Source organism: Sturnus vulgaris, unplaced genomic scaffold (genome assembly GCF_052056855.1).
Source record: "Sturnus vulgaris isolate bStuVul1 unplaced genomic scaffold, bStuVul1.hap1 Scaffold_87, whole genome shotgun sequence".
In the NCBI taxonomy this organism is placed as follows: Eukaryota; Metazoa; Chordata; class Aves; order Passeriformes; family Sturnidae; genus Sturnus; species Sturnus vulgaris.
Genome location: NW_028276756.1, coordinates 1,246,217 through 1,263,277, shown reverse-complemented (window position 1 = coordinate 1,263,277; position 17,061 = coordinate 1,246,217).

Genomic DNA, 17,061 nt, shown 5'->3' with positions numbered 1-17,061 from the left:
ACTCTACCTTTACACTGATTCATGGATGGTAGCCAATGCTCTGTGGGGATGGCTGGAAAGGTGGAAAAAGGCTAACTGGCAACGTAGGGGAAAACCAATCTGGGCTGCCAATGAATGGAAAGACATTGCCACCCGGGTAGAGAAGTTGCCTGTGAAAGTCCGTCACGTAGATGCCCATGTCCCCAAGAGTCGGGCTAATGAGGAACACCGACACAATGAGCAGGTAGATCAGGCTGCACAGATAGAGGTGTCGCAGATAGATTTAGACTGGCAGCACAAGGGAGAGTTGTTCCTGGCTCGATGGGCCCATGATGCCTCAGGTCATCAGGGCAGAGATGCCACATATAAGTGGGCACGAGACCGAGGGGTGGATCTAACCATGGACAGTATTTCCCAAGTTATCCATGACTGTGAGACATGCGCTGCCATCAAGCAAGCCAAGCGGGTGAAGCCCCTCTGGTATGGGGGGCGATGGTCCAAATATAAGTATGGAGAGGCCTGGCAGATTGACTACATCACACTGCCTCAAACCCGCCAGGGCAAGCGCTATGTACTGACCATGGTGGAAGCCACCACTGGATGGTTGGAGACCTACCCTGTGCCTCACGCCACTGCTCGGAACACCATCCTGGGCCTGGAAAAACAAGTTCTTTGGAGGCATGATACCCCTGAGAGAATTGAGTCAGACAATGGGACTCATTTCAAGAACAGCCTTATAAACACCTGGGCTAGAGAACACGGCATTGAGTGGGTGTACCATATCCCCTACCATGCACCAGCTGCAGGGAAAGTTGAACGGTGCAATGGCCTGCTTAAAACCACCTTGAAGGCACTGGGTGGGGGAACTTACAAGAACTGGGAGATTAATCTACCAAAGGCCACCTGGTTAGTGAACACCCGAGGTTCCACTAACCGAGCAGGCCCTGCCCAATCTGAGCCCTTGGGAATATCGAATGGAGATAAGGTTCCAGTGGTACACATGAGAGGTATGCTAGGAAAAACTGTTTGGGTGAATCCTGCCTCCAGCAAAGACAATCCCATCCATGGAGTTGTATTCGCTCAAGGACCAGGTTGCACCTGGTGGGTGATGCAAAAGAATGGAGAGACCAGATGCATACCCCAAGGAGACCTTGTTTTAGGGTGAAATACCTATAGTACTGTGCCTATGTCTCTAACTGCATGTATGTATATATAATGTAACAGTTTAATTTGATATAGCATATTAGTATGGGAGAAATTCAGGGGTGGATAATGTTGGGGGTTGAATGCTTCGCTTTTCTTTCTGTGGAATTTCTCCCATTGTTATGCTAAGTAATTGTGGCTACACCTTAAAACGACAGATAATGTTCTCTGGTAGGGGGGTGGCTGGAGGGGGAGGGGGGGGGGAACCGGAAAAGGAAAGGTGGGATAGGGGGGTCTGGAGCGGGGGGGACTGGCTCTCGCTTGGCTCGTGGAGTGGGAAGACAACCTGGGCTCTGCTCTGGCATCTTCCCCTGCCATCCCAGCACTGAGATCCACGCTCCCTGCCTTTGGACATCGCTCCGCGGCTCTCCCAGCTCACCCTACTACCTCCGGACACTCTGCTGAGCACCACGACCGACACCGTGAGGGGGGAGTAACTTTCCCCATCCCCTCTCACCCCTGGGCCGCGGCCGCCATCACCCAGCCCTCTTCAACTGCGCGGGACCTGCCCTGCCCCCACAGCACCGGTAACAGCACAGGGAGACGGCCTGCGGCCAGAAGGGACTGGAGTGGAGCTAGACTGTTTCTGTTGCCAATTTTTATAGCTGTTGTTGTTTTTTTCTGCTTTTGTTAAATACCAGTAAAGAACTGTTATTCTCATCCCCATATCTCCTGCCTGAAGGTGTCTGAATTGGACCTAAAATAATTAAAAGGGAGGGGGATTGCACTCTGCATCGCAGAAAAGGGGCTCCTGCCTTTCCTTAGACCATACCTGTCTTTCAAACCAAGACACTAATCCTTGATAAACCTCTAGAGGTGTTTCTGGCAAACAAAGATTGTGGCTGCTATCAAGATACAACTTACACCAGTAGTTTAGTGACACGGTTCTTCATTCTTTTTCCTCAGTCTCATTTGGGTTAGGAACAATAATTCTGTTGTCCACGGAGCTGATGCCTTTTTAATTCCAGAATAATGTCCCCAAGGTCCTTTGCTGTTCAGCTCTACTGTGCTGTCTGTGGTGACAAGGCTTGGTGGGGTCCTTTCCCCTCTGGCTGGAGAGGTGCCAGGTCCCAATCCCTGAGGGCACCCAGGCTCCTGGCTGGAATTTGTGTGGAATTCCACATCCTCAGTGTCACATCAGCCTTCACATGGAGCCCCGTGGATCATTTTCCAAAGAGCTGTTGGGGCAAACAGGGAGATTTGGTCTGGCAGGATCTGTAAAACAATATCCCATAACATCCACTTGTTCTGGCACAGAACACTTGGCTGCAGGGACACATTCCCATTGTTCTCACCCAGGTTTCAGGAGTCAAACAGTGTTGTCTTTGCCCAGAGCTGTTCCTTCAGCTGGCCTGGGAGGGCCATTGGGCCTCTGCACCCACACTCTGGCTCCATTATTAGGACTGGTGCATCCAAACCCTTTATCTCCATCAACAGCAGTGATTTGAGGTGGATGTCCTTTTCTCACAGATGTTTTAAAAACTGCAATATCAATAATTGTGATACCCTTCCACAATTGAATATGGGGTTGAATAATCCAATTGTTCACTTCTGTTTAGCAGAATTACTTTAATTTCTCTTTGATAATCTGCACCAATTCCTCCTCCCATGACATGAACAATTTCAAGGCCAAGACTGAGTGAGCAATCATCAAACCAAAGTGTCCTGGAGGAATCTGAATTCCTATTCTAGTATTGATAACTCTCACTTGCTTCTGATTTATCCTAATTAATTCCTATGCATGAAGGCCCAGCCCTGCAGCCTCTGGGGTGGCCCTGTCAGGGGCCATCACACCCGGAATAATTTCCCAGGCAGTCACAGTGTCACTGTCCTTGGCTGCATTTGCAAACTGGGTGCAGCCATGCACATCCAGGGGGTTCCCATTTCCCAGTGGGGCCATTGTTAAGGGTATGGAGCACATCTGGGAGATGGGATTTTCATTGTGACACGTTCCCTTCTCCTATTTTTTTTTCAACTGCTCTTTTAACAATCTCTTTCATCTGTTCACTCAGTTCTGTAGCCTGTAAGTAGTCTGGTATATGAAAAACCCAGCAGTCTTCTTTACTGTATTTTTCAAAGGAACAGACAAAGCATTGCACATCCTAGTGTCAGCAAACCCTGTAAAAACTGCCAATTTCATCCTTTCCTCTTTCATTCATTGTACACAATCTCACAGAGTTTACCAGGGATATTCGTGTCCTGGCCAATCATTTTCAGTAGGGTATTTAGTGTTACATCCCTGAGCAGTCAAAGCTAAAAAATTACTATTTGGAACATTATTTTATGATGGTATTATATACATATAAATATATACATTAAAAATTAATTATTTTATATATATGTATATAATTATTTATTATGTTATTATTATTTCTCTTGCACAAACAAATCCAAGCTCAAGATTAAAAACCTTTTCTGTTCTTCCATGTGGGAGAGTTCGAACTACAATTGATCCTTCTGTTGGTGCTGTTTCTGGGATTCTGTTTACAAAATTCACCCTCATCTTCCTACATCCATTAAGTTCTTTTTCTTGTTCCAAGTGCAATTTTTGGATACATTTTAATACATCCAGTGGTTCAGCTTCTTTCAGCTGCCTTCCCCATTGCTCACACTGTGCTCCAACCTCAGCCCACTGCAGAGCCAGCAAACTCTAGGGAAGGTTTTCCCTATACCTGGGAATTCCAGACAACACTGATTCCTTACATTTACATTTAAAAAGCAACATTTTGTGGTGATCTGGCCAGACTACACCAGCTTTGTTTTAGCAGTGGGCAGGGGCAGCAGCAGAGACACAGACACAAGTTCAGCAATCAGTGTCATTTACTGCAGTTCAAAGCAGCAAAGAATCACAAAAGGAGAAGCTCAGCAATGCAGCCAACCATCAGCACCAAAGATTGCCTGCAGGGATTAAGAGACAGCACCAGTCACCCTCAGACTTTGCCATCAGCCAGGTGCACACATCAGCTGGGGAAGCTGTCACAGCCAAGGACTGCAGAGCCACTCCTGGACACTGGGAATTCCTGCAGGTGCCTCCAGCCACAGGTGAGGCTTCCAACCCCGCTGTGAGAGGGCCCAGCTCTGACAGTGCTGAATAAACAAACTGACAGCACTTCTAGTGCAGGAACAGCTGCTTTCATTCTCCTCTTGGGCTCCTCCCAAAGCCTGGCCAGGGCTCAAGGAGGAACCAAGGGAGCTGACTTTGACCATACAGCCCCAAACAAGGCCAGATGTCAGATTTCATGGCCTTGTCTGGTTTCTAAATGCACAAAGGTCAATCCATGTTTCATTAATGAGTGGATACATCTATCACAGCACTAATGACCATGTATATTTGCTAATACAAGGATAACCTTTGGTTGGAAGGTTCATCCAGAGGTCACCTTGGGCTCAGGGCCTGTTGTCCAGGCCTTGGCACTTCAGGGACTGGGTTCAGTGCTGGGCTTGACAGTGCTGGCTGAACAGCTGGACTCCATGTGCTCAGAGGTCTTTTCCAACACAAAGGATTCTGTAATTCCAGGATTCCATGTGCTGCATTCAGTTAGGTCCATGTTGGCAGCATTACTTTGGTCAAAAGTTCCCTCTTGGTCAGCTCTTGTGGCCTAAGGCTTCAGCTCCTTTAGCTCCTGGTGCTGAGCTGCTCATGCTGAACGAGATAGCTCAGAGAGAAGAATACAGTTCATCCAATTCCTTCTGGGACACTGAGAGGGGAGGCTGTGGAAACAGGAGCATTGTTTGCTGTGCTCTCCTCCCTGCCCTTCACACCTTTCAGCACTTTGAAGCAGCCAAGAGCTTTCTCCAAGGGTGCAGTGAAGCAGCTGCTCCTGCTCCCAGCTCTGGCTCTTCCCACTCTCTGACCTTGACTGGTTTTGTCCCTCTTGCTGTGCCCTCTGTTCCCCCTGTGCTCGGTGGCTGCTGCCCAGGACTGTGGCACTGGCACAGATCAGGGGCTCCAGCCCCTCCTTTCTGTGCCCTTGGAGCTGCCTGCTCACAGCAGCCTTTTCCATCTGGAAGCTCCACACGGACAGGGAGTCCCCACCTCTGTTCCCTGCACAACCTCCAGGAGCCCAGGGCTGCCATCTCCAGTCCCTGCTGGCCCTGGGGGCTCCCAGGTGGCCCAGGCTGCTGTGACACCACTGCACACGGGAGGGAAGAGTGGCAGGGGCTGTGCTGAAACTCAGGTCCATGTGCTGCTGCTGCTGCTGCTGTGGGGGTCATTTGTCCAGCCCTGCCCCAGAGTCAGGGATCAGATCCAGGCCCTGCTGCTGCTCCCTCGGGATCAGCCACAATTTGGGGGTTGCTGTCAGTGCCAGCAGAGGCGGTGGCTGCAGCAGTGGGTGCTGACAGTGCCCCAAGCCCCGGGGCCAGAGGGGTCCCTGCGCTGGGGGCTGGGAGGGAGCTGCCCCTTGTTCTCCCTCTGCCCCACACAGAGCTGGGCTGGGCACAAGTGGGGCAGCACAGCAAACAGGAGCCTGTGAGTCTCTGCCAGCCCTGTCTGCTCAGAGTTTGGCCCTTGCAGCTCCAGGTGGACAAAGGCAGCTGCTCCTGGTCCCTCTGTGTGTCCCCGTGCTCTGCAGTGCTGCTCCATCAGTCTGTGCCCAGCAATGGGGAAAAGCCTCAGCCCTGCAGGGCCAGGAGCTGCCGGGCTCTGCCTGAGCAGCTCAGCCAGCAGGAAGGAGCTGCTCCTCATGGGAACCAGGAGCAAAGGACACTCCTTTATTATGGCATGTTTTCTGTTTAAAGGAAAAGAAAGACGATAAAGAAAAGGAAAAAAGCCTCTATAAAATGTGAAAGATAAAAACACCCAAGTGTGCAGTGAAAAATTTTCTGTAACTTTGAATTAAGATGTTACAGATCTTCTGAAACAGAAAACTCAGTTATTGACTTTGTAAATGAGCTGCTGGCATTGATGCATCTTACTGGCCTCAGTAACCTTTTTTAAAAAGATTTTGGGGTTTGTTTTCAATATTATTATTTTAAATTCTGGTGAAACTGGTGGGAAGCAAGAAGAAATTCCTTTGTGCCCTGCCAGCTCCAAGCAGGACTGGGAATCTCAATTCTGTCACAACCCAAATCCTTTAGAAGACTCCCTTCCTTCTCAGTGTGAATGAGCTCCACATTCCCTTTGAAATTATCAGGGTTTTTTTAAAGAAAGCCTCACTTATGGCTTTTTGCTTGGTTTGGAAGTGCAGAAGGGCAATTCTCCATCCCTCAGCTCCAGACTGCACTGCCTTAGGAGCACGGCCCACTCGCCAGGTTTTGTCCACTCAGGGCACTTCTAGAGGAAAAAGAAAGTGCAATTGCACAATTGCAGCCAAGAAGGAATGAAGAGTGGGACCAACAAAACATCCTGTGGAGATCCAGGGGTTCAGCTGGGACTGTGGAGAGTTTGGGTTCTTGCCAACTGGATGTGTGTCCCTAACTGCAATGTCTTGGCCTGCAGGAGAGTCTCCCTCACCTGCAGAAGCACAAAGCTCAGGTGCTGTGCTCGGAATGGGTTTGTCTGATGCAAAGCTGTCAGAGCCATGTGAGGGCAGAGCGGGCCCAGCCGTGCCCAGGGCTGAGCCCAGCAGAGCCCTGGCAGAGCCCAGAGCAGCCTCAGCATCTGCAGAGCCCGGCTGCAAAGAGAGAAACCAGAAACCGCCCGTCAGCTGAAGGCTCCTGTCCCCCTTGTCCCAGCTCCCGCCGTGCCCAGGCCATGCTGGCCGTGCCCAGAGCGGTGCCCAAAGCTGCCCATCATTGCTGCCTTGGGCACAGAGCAGGAGGGCAGGACTGTGCCCAGCCTGCAGCCAGCCATGGCACATCCAGCCCCTCAGAAACTGCCCAGAGCCAAAAAGCAGCTTGGCAGCCACTGAAGAATTCATTGCATCTGCCCCAGCAAAGGGGGGAACCTTTGGTGCCCGGCCAGGCCACGCTGTGCCCAGATCTGGGAGCATCCCCCTGGCTGTGGACTCACCCACAAATTGGGTGTGGATCTGTGCAGAAGGTGCCAGAATCCAAGTCCATCATCTTCAGCTGGCCAGGCTGAGGAAGAGATTGTCATCATTGAGGTTGTCCTTGGTGTCTCCAGCAGCAGCCCCACCTGGTACAGCTTCTCCAGGGGCTCCTTCTCCTTCCCTGGGGGCCAGACCAGGCTGTCAGTGTTCTGCCCAGGGCCCCAGCCATCAATGAACCAGACAAGCAAACCCAGGGTGGATGGTGGCCCCCAGTGCTTGCCACACCAGGTCTCCAGCTCAGCTCCAGCCCAAGAGCTGCGTGTTCCCTTCTCATGATCCTTGCCCAGAGCTACAGCAGGACAAAACCAGTCTGGTTTGCTTTGCCACTGATTGCCAAGGGATGTGTGCAGCTGTTACCTGCCAGGCTCCTGGATCCAACTGTGCCCGTGAATCTCCCCCATCTTCTAGGGCAGATGAACACCCTGCAGCCAAGGATCACAGAAAAGATCTTCTAAGGACAGTCTGTCCAAGGGTTGCATGGACAAACACCTCTTAATAACATCTTGGCACTCTGAAGACAGAAACCAGAAATCACCAGTCAGTTGGAGAAGTTGTCCCCCCGTTCCTTTGCCCAGGCCATGCTGGGTGTGTCCAGGATTGTGCCTAAACTTCCCCATGGATTCTCTGTTTGGAGGAGAGCAGGAGAGCAGGACATGTGCCACCTCCTCAGCAGCTGCCAGAGCAGGATGCTCATGAGCCTGCTGCTGTCTCCCAGCACTGGTATTCCCCCCTGCCCAGAGATGAGGATCCACCTTGAGAGAGCCCTCGTGGGAACAGGATCCATCCCCAGATGATCTCCTGGCCCCTCCTGAACGGCTGCTTCCCCATGACCAGGTGGTACAGCAGGAGGCCCAGGGACCAGATCGTTGCTGCCTCGCCATGGTAGCGTTGGTGGTGGATCCACTCTGGTGGGCTGTAGGACAGGGCTCCTATGGAATCCAGACGGAGTTCATCAGGGGGATGCTGCTGCTCCCAGAGCATGGTCCCAACATCCCTGGGCATGTGGGGGCTGCCCCAGTGGCACAGGGTGTGACCCACTGCCCTCTCGCCAGCACCTGGGACTTGTGTACAAACTCGGGGTTGGAAAAGAATCCACTGGTGCTGGAAGAGGGCAGCAGAAGCCCCAGGGAAGCACAACCATGACATACAAAAGAAAACCCCACCCAGAGGTGGAGAAAACCCACTCTTCTCCCCACCTGCATGGCCCCCAAAATAAGCCAAGGCAAACAAGCAGAGCAGAGCAGTTCAAGCCTTTCCTTGCCTGCACACCAAACCGGCTGGGGCATGAGGTCTGACCCCCCTCTCTGCTGTCCCCATAGGGTTTTTGTCAGCCTGGCTGCCTCAGCTCCAGCCGCAGCTCAAGGCAGAGTGGGTGATGAAAGCTGTCAGCAGGGCTGGGAGCTGGCACCCCTCACACCCACACCCAAATTAATTTGGCTCAAGCATTGATCCCATCCCGGCTGCAATAGGGGGAAGCCCCGGTGCTATACCCAGGCTGGGCCATGAGATGCCCAGGAGCATCCCCTGGGAGGGCTCATCTGAAAACTGCGTGTAGGCTGTGTCCTGGAGGAAGGTGCCACAGCCAAAGTCGATCAGTTTCAGCTCCCCAGTGGCCAGGTCGAGCAGGATGTTCTCTGCTTTGATGTCCCTGAGCAGGACCCTGCAGCTGGTGCAGTGCACAGCCTCCAGCACCTGCTGGAACAGCTCCTGCACCTCCTGCTCCAGCAGCAATCTCCGCTCTGCCTGCAAACCCGAGAGGTCCTGGCACCGCTCCGGACGCTCCAGCACCAACAAGAAGCTGTTGGGCAGCTCAACCCAACCCACTCCAGGAGCTGAATGACCCCAGCACACCCAGAGGACACCTTGGCCAGCAGCACGATCTCCAGGGGCACGATCTCAGTGGGGCTTGGGCCGTGCCAGGGCTCTGGGACCCCTCAGCCAGCCCGGGATGCTCTGCATCAGGGATGCAGCGCTCAGCCCACGCCCGCTCTCCCAGCAGCGAACCCAGCCGGTACCGCTCCTTCAGGCCCTGCTGCGCCTTCCCTGCCGGCGAGACGCGGCTGTCAGCGCTCGGCCCGGGGCCAGGAACGGCCCCCGAGCGCCCCTCAGCCGCCCCGGGCCGGGCAGCCCCAGGCGTTCGCTCTGTGGAACGGGACAGCGGCGGCTCGGGGCCGGCGGCCGCGCTGCCGAGCGGCGGAGCTCGGGCCGGGGGAGCCGCAGCGCAGGCGGCGGGAGCGGCCGCGCCGCGTGTGTCCTCCGCGGGCCCCGGGAGGAGCCGGGGCCGGGGCCGGGGCCGGGACAGGCGGAGCCAAAGGGAGGCGATGCCGCCCCAGCCCCAGGCACTGATGCCCGCCCAGCAGCGGCACCGCCAGCACGGGCAGAGCCGGGCGGAGGCGAGACCGCGGCGGGACGGCCGGGGACGGGGACGGGGACGGGGACGGGGACGGGGACGGGGACGGGGACGGGGACGGAGCAGCCCCGCCCGGGACCAGGGGCATGGCCCGGCTCGGAACGGGGAGAGGGAAGCTGGGAGCAGAGGGGGACACCGGGAAAGGGAGAGCGAGAGAGGGTGCGGGACTGCGGGAGAGGGAGAGCAGAAGCATGAAGGAGTCGACAAAGTCGCTTCTTTCGCTGCCGCTGATGCCACTGCTGTCGCTGCCACTGAAGCGCCAGGGCCGTGTGTCCGTGTGTCCGTTCCCTTCTCGTCCCTGTACCGAGCCCCGCGCTCCCCGTTGGCAGCTCCTGGGTCTGTCCAAACACGGGAACTTTGCCGTGTTGAGCAAAGATCCAGAGTCCTGACTCCTGCACAGTGGCACAGGAATCTCCTTGGCTGCTGCTGTGCATTGTCCCTGCTGAGGCTCAAACACTATCTGAGCACTTTCCCTGAACGCAGAATTTGTACATGACCTAGGCACTGCATTTGTGTCTCCAGCATTGCTTTCCAAAAAGAAAAGGGAAAGGCAAACTGTATGCAGCTCATGGTATTTTACAGTGTCTAAAACTTGCCAAGTCACGGATCTTAGAGCTGAGATCCATTTGGAATTAAAGGGATGGAGAAGTAGTGCAAGATGGAAAATGGAACCACAGAAATAAATAGATAAAAACATCTTGGATTGTTTGTTTCCATTTTCATTTCACTTCTTTAAAGCTGTTTTCAGTTTTCCCAGAATCTTCTCCACAGTCCTGTTTGCTCTTTCCAAGAACCTTTCCTGGAGAACAAGGTGCAGCTCCTGTCACAAGATGTGCCACCAACTGCAGCTTCTCTTGGCTTTCCACACTGGGCGTGCAGCACAACTTATGCAGCAAAGCAGGACAAAGGTTTTAAGAACTTGACAGCATGTCCTTTCTTTTCCTTGAGGGCTGGGGAGTTGTGCCATGGGTAAGGTTTTCATTGTTACTCTTCTAACCTAAGAAAACAGGAGGTGGTACCAAGAATTTTTCGGGAATGCAACCCTGACTGAATGCAGAGAAAGAATCTCCAGAGCCTGCAGCCAGAAGTGGAGAGTTGTGTGATAATCATTCCAACACCCCCATGGATATCTTGACAGTGATCCAGAGCATGAAAATGGGCTGACAGAGGGAGTTTTTTTCTGTGTTCAGTTTAGCTGATTCTACATCTCTTGCACTGGTATAAATCAAGAGGACCATCAGTTCATGAAAAGCACCAGAATAAGCTGGACCTCTCCAAGTAGATGACTGAAAGAATCTGAAAAGGAGAAATGCAGGGAATGAACTTTGTCTGTAAGAAGGGTAATTTTTTCCTAATAATTTCCAATTAATTCCCTCTGCTTTTGTCATTTAAGCAAGGGATTTGCATCCCAGATTCCCCATGAAATGAGAACCCTGAGCTTGTGGAAGTGCCTGAAGGATGCCGTGTTCCTCTGCAGGGACACTCAGGCTGAAAGAGGAGCCTGAGGCCTGTGTGGGGAAGCCTCCTCGGAGCTGGAATTTGTGCCGTGCTGGGAGAGGAGGAGCAGGGGGAGAAGGCTGGGCGCTGTGTGGCAGGAGCAGGAGGTTTGGGCTCAGGACATTCCGCCTGCGCCGCTGCCCCGCAATGGGCGGCCGTGCCCGGGGCTCTGGGCCTGGCCCCGCGTGTGCTGAGCTCCCGACACTGCGGGAGCTGCCCGGGCTGGGCTCAGGATCCCGCTGGGGCTGGGCAGCAGGCTGGGCTCCCACTGGCATCAGCAGCAGCTGGAAATACCTCTGGGAATCTCCATTTCCTGCTGCTGCTGGAAGGAACAATGAAGCGAGTTGAAGAGGTCTGGTTTCTCTTTGTCCTGCTGGATTTTTCATTTTATTTGACACTCCATGGCAATTTCTGTGATGGCTTCTGTCAGCTGCTTCTATTTTAGCAGCACCAGCAACAGGGCTGTGTTTGAGTGCTGCAAATGTGGCCTGTGTGGCTTTAATTCTCCTTGACTTTGTGCTCATGGACTTGTGAGCAATACAAGATGTGCTACTCATGATGGCTGCAACGAACAGCCCGAGTTCCCCATCACAAAAGCACTCTGGATAGCACTGATCGAAAAAGGCAATTGCAGTATTAAGGATAAAATTCAAGTGGCAAACAGAAGAGGGTCAAGAGCAGCCATAAGCTACAATTCCCAAGGCAAAGGCAACAACAGCCTCCTGCTGTCAGCTCAGGATGTGTAAAACAGGGCTGAAAGCAGCGCTGGAACCCGATCATTTCTTTCTCTACAGGCTGGGTCAGGGCAGCACAGGCGGGCCCTGAGGAATCAGGGCTGTGTGTGGGTGATTGTTGCTGTACTCCAGAATTGCCCTGGACAAAGGCCTTGGAAGCCGAGGCAGGAGCAGGTGGGAAGGGGCCGGCGCTGCTGCTGCTCCTGCCCGGGAGCCCCGGCTGGGCCGGGCCGGCGCCCACTGCGCTGCGGCTGCTGCTGCTGCCAGAGCCGGGCGGGACTCGGGGACAGGGAATGGACACGGGGGGACAGCAAAGGCCTTGGGGGCTGCAGGGATGTTGGTGCTGGGGCAGCGCCAGCACAGAGCTTCAGCCTGCAATGAACCCTGAGGGAAACGCTGGGGAAAGGCTCCATTTCAGCCTTTCTTTACTCATCGCTCTGAAGGAACCAAAATAAAAGGGGAACAAGCAGGGCCCGACCCCTTCTCCTTTGGGAGGAGCCATGAGGGGCTGTGAGTGGCCATGAAGGGTTGTGAGGGGTCCTGAGGGGCTGTGAAGAGCTGTGAGGGGCAGTGAGGGGTCATGAGGGTCTCTGAGGAGCCATGAGGGGCTATGAAGGGTTGTGGGAGACTGTGAGGGGCTGTGGGAGGCCAGGCACCTCATGGAACAAAGGGTCCATTGTGACACCGTAGAACCGAGGAGATCATTGGTGGTTGTACAAAAGCTCGTGGAACCAAAAGCCCATTGTGACATTGTGGGGCCTCAGGGAGCCATGGAGACCATTATGACACTTCAGGACCCATTGGAACCAAGGGGCCATTGTGACAATGCAGGGCCTGGTATAACACAGGGGTCATTTTAGCACGGCAGGGCCTCATGGAATCAAGGGGATCGTAGTGACACTGTGGGGCTCCATGAGACCACGGGGACATTCTGACTCTGTGGAACCAAGGGTACCATTGTTACACATTGTGACACCAAAGGGCCATTGTGGAACTGCAGGGCCTCATGGAACCAATGAGACCATTGTGACATCACAGGGCCTCACGGAACCAAGGAGCCATTGTGACACTGTGTGGCACCATGGAACCAAGGGGCCATTGTGACACTGTGTGGCCTCATGGAATTCTGGAGACCATTCTGACACTCTGGGGCCCATGGAGCCAAGACGCCATTGTGACACCGCAGGGCCTCATGGAACCAAGGCAACCATTGTGACACTGCAGGGTCTCATGGACACAAGGGCCCAGTGTGACACTCTGGGTATCCATGGAAGCAAGAGGACAGTGACACAGCCAGGCCTTGTGGAACCAAGGGGTCATTCTGGCATTGTGCAGTCCCATGGAACCAAGGAAACCATTTTGACACTGCAAGGCCTCATGGAAGCAAGGGGCCATTGTGCCACTGTGGAGCCAAAGAGAACATTGTGATATTACTGGGCCTCATGGAAACAAAGATCTGTTGTGATACTATGGGGCCACATGGAACCAAGGGAGAATCATGATGCTGCAGGGCCCCAAGGATCCAAGAACATGGAACAGGTCTGGTTGACTTGGCCTCCTAAGGGCCACCTGAGTGGTCCAGCTGACACTGGAATGTTGAGGCTCGCTTCTCATCTGCCCCTAAAACCTTGGCATTCAATGCTTTCCTTTCTGTAGGAAAGAGATGTCCTTTAAATCCAGGGGTTCATGGCCAAAATTGGGATTCCTCCTCCAAATTTGATTATGTCCTTGGATTGTTCCCGTATGAAGCCTGCCAGGATAGAAAGCTCTGTCTGGCCTTGGTCTCTTGGGGGCCACCTTGCATCTGCCTTTAAAACACTGGAAGGCTGTGCTTTTCTTCCCATGGAAAAAAGCATCTTTCACATCCAAGGGTCCATGGCTAAAATTGGGAATCTGCCTCCAAAATTCCTTATAACCAAGGATAACTCCCAGACAAAAGCTGTCAGATTCCCTTGGCTTTCTGAGGGCCAGCTCTCATCTGCCACTGAAACACTGGGGGTCTGCCCTTTCCTTCCCATGGAGAAGAACTGTCATTACAATCCAGGGACTCACAGCTGAAATGGAATTCCACATGCAAAACTCCACAAATATCCAAGAGTTACTTTCAGACAAAAGATGCAAGGATAGACAGGTCTGGCTTGCCTTGGCCTCTGGTGAGTGCTTCTGATCTGCCTTCACAACCCTGGGGTTCTGTAGTTTCCTTCTTAGAGAGAAGAATTGTCCTTCTTGTCCAGGCACCCATGGCCTCAAGCACATGATCACTGTACAGGGACACAGAAGTTCTCTGCTTAATGGAGTGGAGTCTGAGGACAGCACAGGAGAGCCCTGGGAGTGTTTCAAGGATGGATTCAGGGATGGTGGATCCCTTTGAAATAATAGAGAATTCCATGAAAAAGAAAGAATTAATGCCAGGAGCAGCTGGGGAGGTCCAGACTGGACCCAAGGAGAAAGGAATTTCTCTCGCAGGCCAGGGCTGGGGTGCAGCACATCCCCCAGAAGGAATCTGGAGCAGCCCAAGGCTCTGTGTGTGCAGGCAGAGGCAGGCAGGAGGCAGAGCTGTCAGCAAAGGAAGGGGCCAGCGAGGTGGGGCAGCCGGGGGATGACGACAGCCTGCAGGGACAGAGGCGCAGGGCATGGACACCGTAGGACAGCCTGGGCTGCAGAGGGCACAGGGATGGGCAGCAGCTGAAAGGCCCTGACACAGCCAACTCCTGCAGCACTTGGGCCATGCAGGCTGGCCCTGGGCCTGAGGCCAGCAGGGGACAAGTGAGCCTTGCTGTGCTGGGGCCTCATTGCCTCCTTGTCCCTGCTCAGCAGCCTGGCAGGGGCCGCCCCATGGTGCTGCCCTTGGCATTGCACATGCCCAGAGCCCAGTGGCCCGGGAAGAGCCCTGAGCAATGAGGGAGGGACAGGATGTGCCTTGCCAGGGGCTGGGGCTCAGGCCTTGGCCCTTTGCATTCCTGAAACACATTCAGGTGTGCTCAGCATCAGAGACACCTTTCCCTTGTTTGTCCCCACCTGTCATCAGTGCCTCCAGTGTTCTGCTCTAACTGGAACCAGGGGACACTTTCTGAGTCGTGTCCCTCAGTGGAATCCATTAAAACTTCAGGAAACTGTGGAGTTTGAATATGATTTTGACTTCTGAGAAGTTTTCCTTCAGCTCCCTCTCAGGGACTGATGTCCAGGGACTCAGCACTGTTGAAAAATCCCAGCTCTACAGAGACGGGGCAACTGAGAGGCTTTTCAAATATTTTCTTCAATTATCAGTCTCCTTGAAGGTTGAAACATAAGAGGTGTAAAACTCCATGCCATTCTATCAGAAGCCAACTTATTTCCTCGTTATAAAACCTTAGAAATATTTCTTAGCCTATTATCTTTTGCCACACAATGGTGCTAATAATTCTAATGCCAATCATCTATTATTTTACAACGCATGATCTTGCCAAAATGCATATTTAACAGTTCTAATTCTCCAAAATATCTGATCTTTTTGCAAGGCCATTGTTTGAAACTTGTTTCTAGTTCAATCTGTCTCTCAGCAATGTCTTCTCTATTCCAGGGCCATTCTGAGTCAGCACACCTTATCTCACAGTTTGCATCCAGATGTACAAGACTGTGTGAGCTTTCAGTCAGGCTTTGATAATCCTTTACAAATCCATTTCTCACAAATATCAATCACAGAATGCTGCAATCACCTCTGCTCTAAAGTGAACAGTAATAAAATACATGCTTCACAATTGGAATGGATATTTCTAAGGAGGTCATTGTCATATTTCTCCATAACTGGAGATGAAAATCTTCTGAAAGAATTGGATCAGACCAGATGGAAAGCAAGTCAGAACCGTTGCTTTCAAGGAAACCTCTGAAGAATTAAGTATTATTCGAACTCCAAAATTTCTGATATTGCTCATGGGTCTCACTGAGGGACACGACTGAGAAAGTGTCCCCAGGTTCCAGTGAGAGCAGGAAATTGGAGGCAGAGATGACAGGTGGTGTGGGAAATGCAGGCACGGAGAGCTCTCAGGGCCTTGTGCATACAGGCTCAGAGATTGAGATGGATCCAAGGTTTGACCCAAGACCTTGGAGAAATCTTGGACAATCAGAGCATTAAAAGTAAAATAGATATGAAACAAGAATATAAGTTTTTAGTTTAAGTAGAAATATGTTTTAAGCAAACAGAAATATGCATTATGTAAGGAAAGCAGTATGTTAAGTAAAACAGTAAAAGATTGTGGATCTTAGCAATAGAACCTGTTATAAAGTTAATTAGAAGTTTAAGATATATCAATGTAGGTTTGTGAAGTGTTATAGGATTGGTTGAAAAATGACACATTACTGCAAAGCCATGAGAAGGAAAGCAATTAATGATTGGTGTAAAAGGATGCTGGCAAACTTCACAGAGTTATTTGATTGGCTAAAAAACTAACATAAGGCATTGTAACTAAGAATGAGGAGGCTTCTGATAGTTTGGTGCTGGATGTAACAGCTTTAATGTCCCACCCTTCTATGAGACTGACACCATGAGGCCATAAACCATCTTTGACAACGTCTCTCAGTTGCCCCATCTCTTGTAATATCAATCTCCCAATACACATTTTCTTGACATCAGACATGACTAATGAAATCAATAGGGACTTATGGACACCAGGTCTATCCCATTAAAGTCAATAGGGATTTAGGGACACCTGGTTTATCCATTGAAGTCAATGGACTTTTGGTGAAATTTGGTCCTAAAATGGGGAAATTTGAGGAAAATATTGGGCTGAATTCTGGGAGTTTTCACTCCAGGATTATAGTGCTGATGCTCTGGATGTCCTGGAGGAATTCCTGGAGGCCAATTCTAAATCCCTGATCCCTCACCTGCGGTCCATGCTGGTGCTGTGACTCCAGATAAGCCTAAAAATTTCCATTGTCAGCCTGAAATCTGGGAATTCTAAGCCCAAAATTGGTAATTTTAGCATCCAAAATGTTGGGACATCAGCTCTGCCCACTGAAGTCATAGGGGATTGAAGGACACCAGGTCTACCCGTGTACAGTCAACGGATTTAGGGACACCAGGTCTATCCATTGATAGGGCTTGATTGGGAAGAGTTACTCTTTAAACTGGGAGCACGGGGAAGGGCTAAGTGAGGACACTGGGATGACTGGGAGCACTGAAGCAAAAGTGGGGACACTGGGAGGGATTTGTAGCAATAAATGGAGATAAACAGGACTCCAGGTCTAGCCCGTTGAAATCAATAGGAAT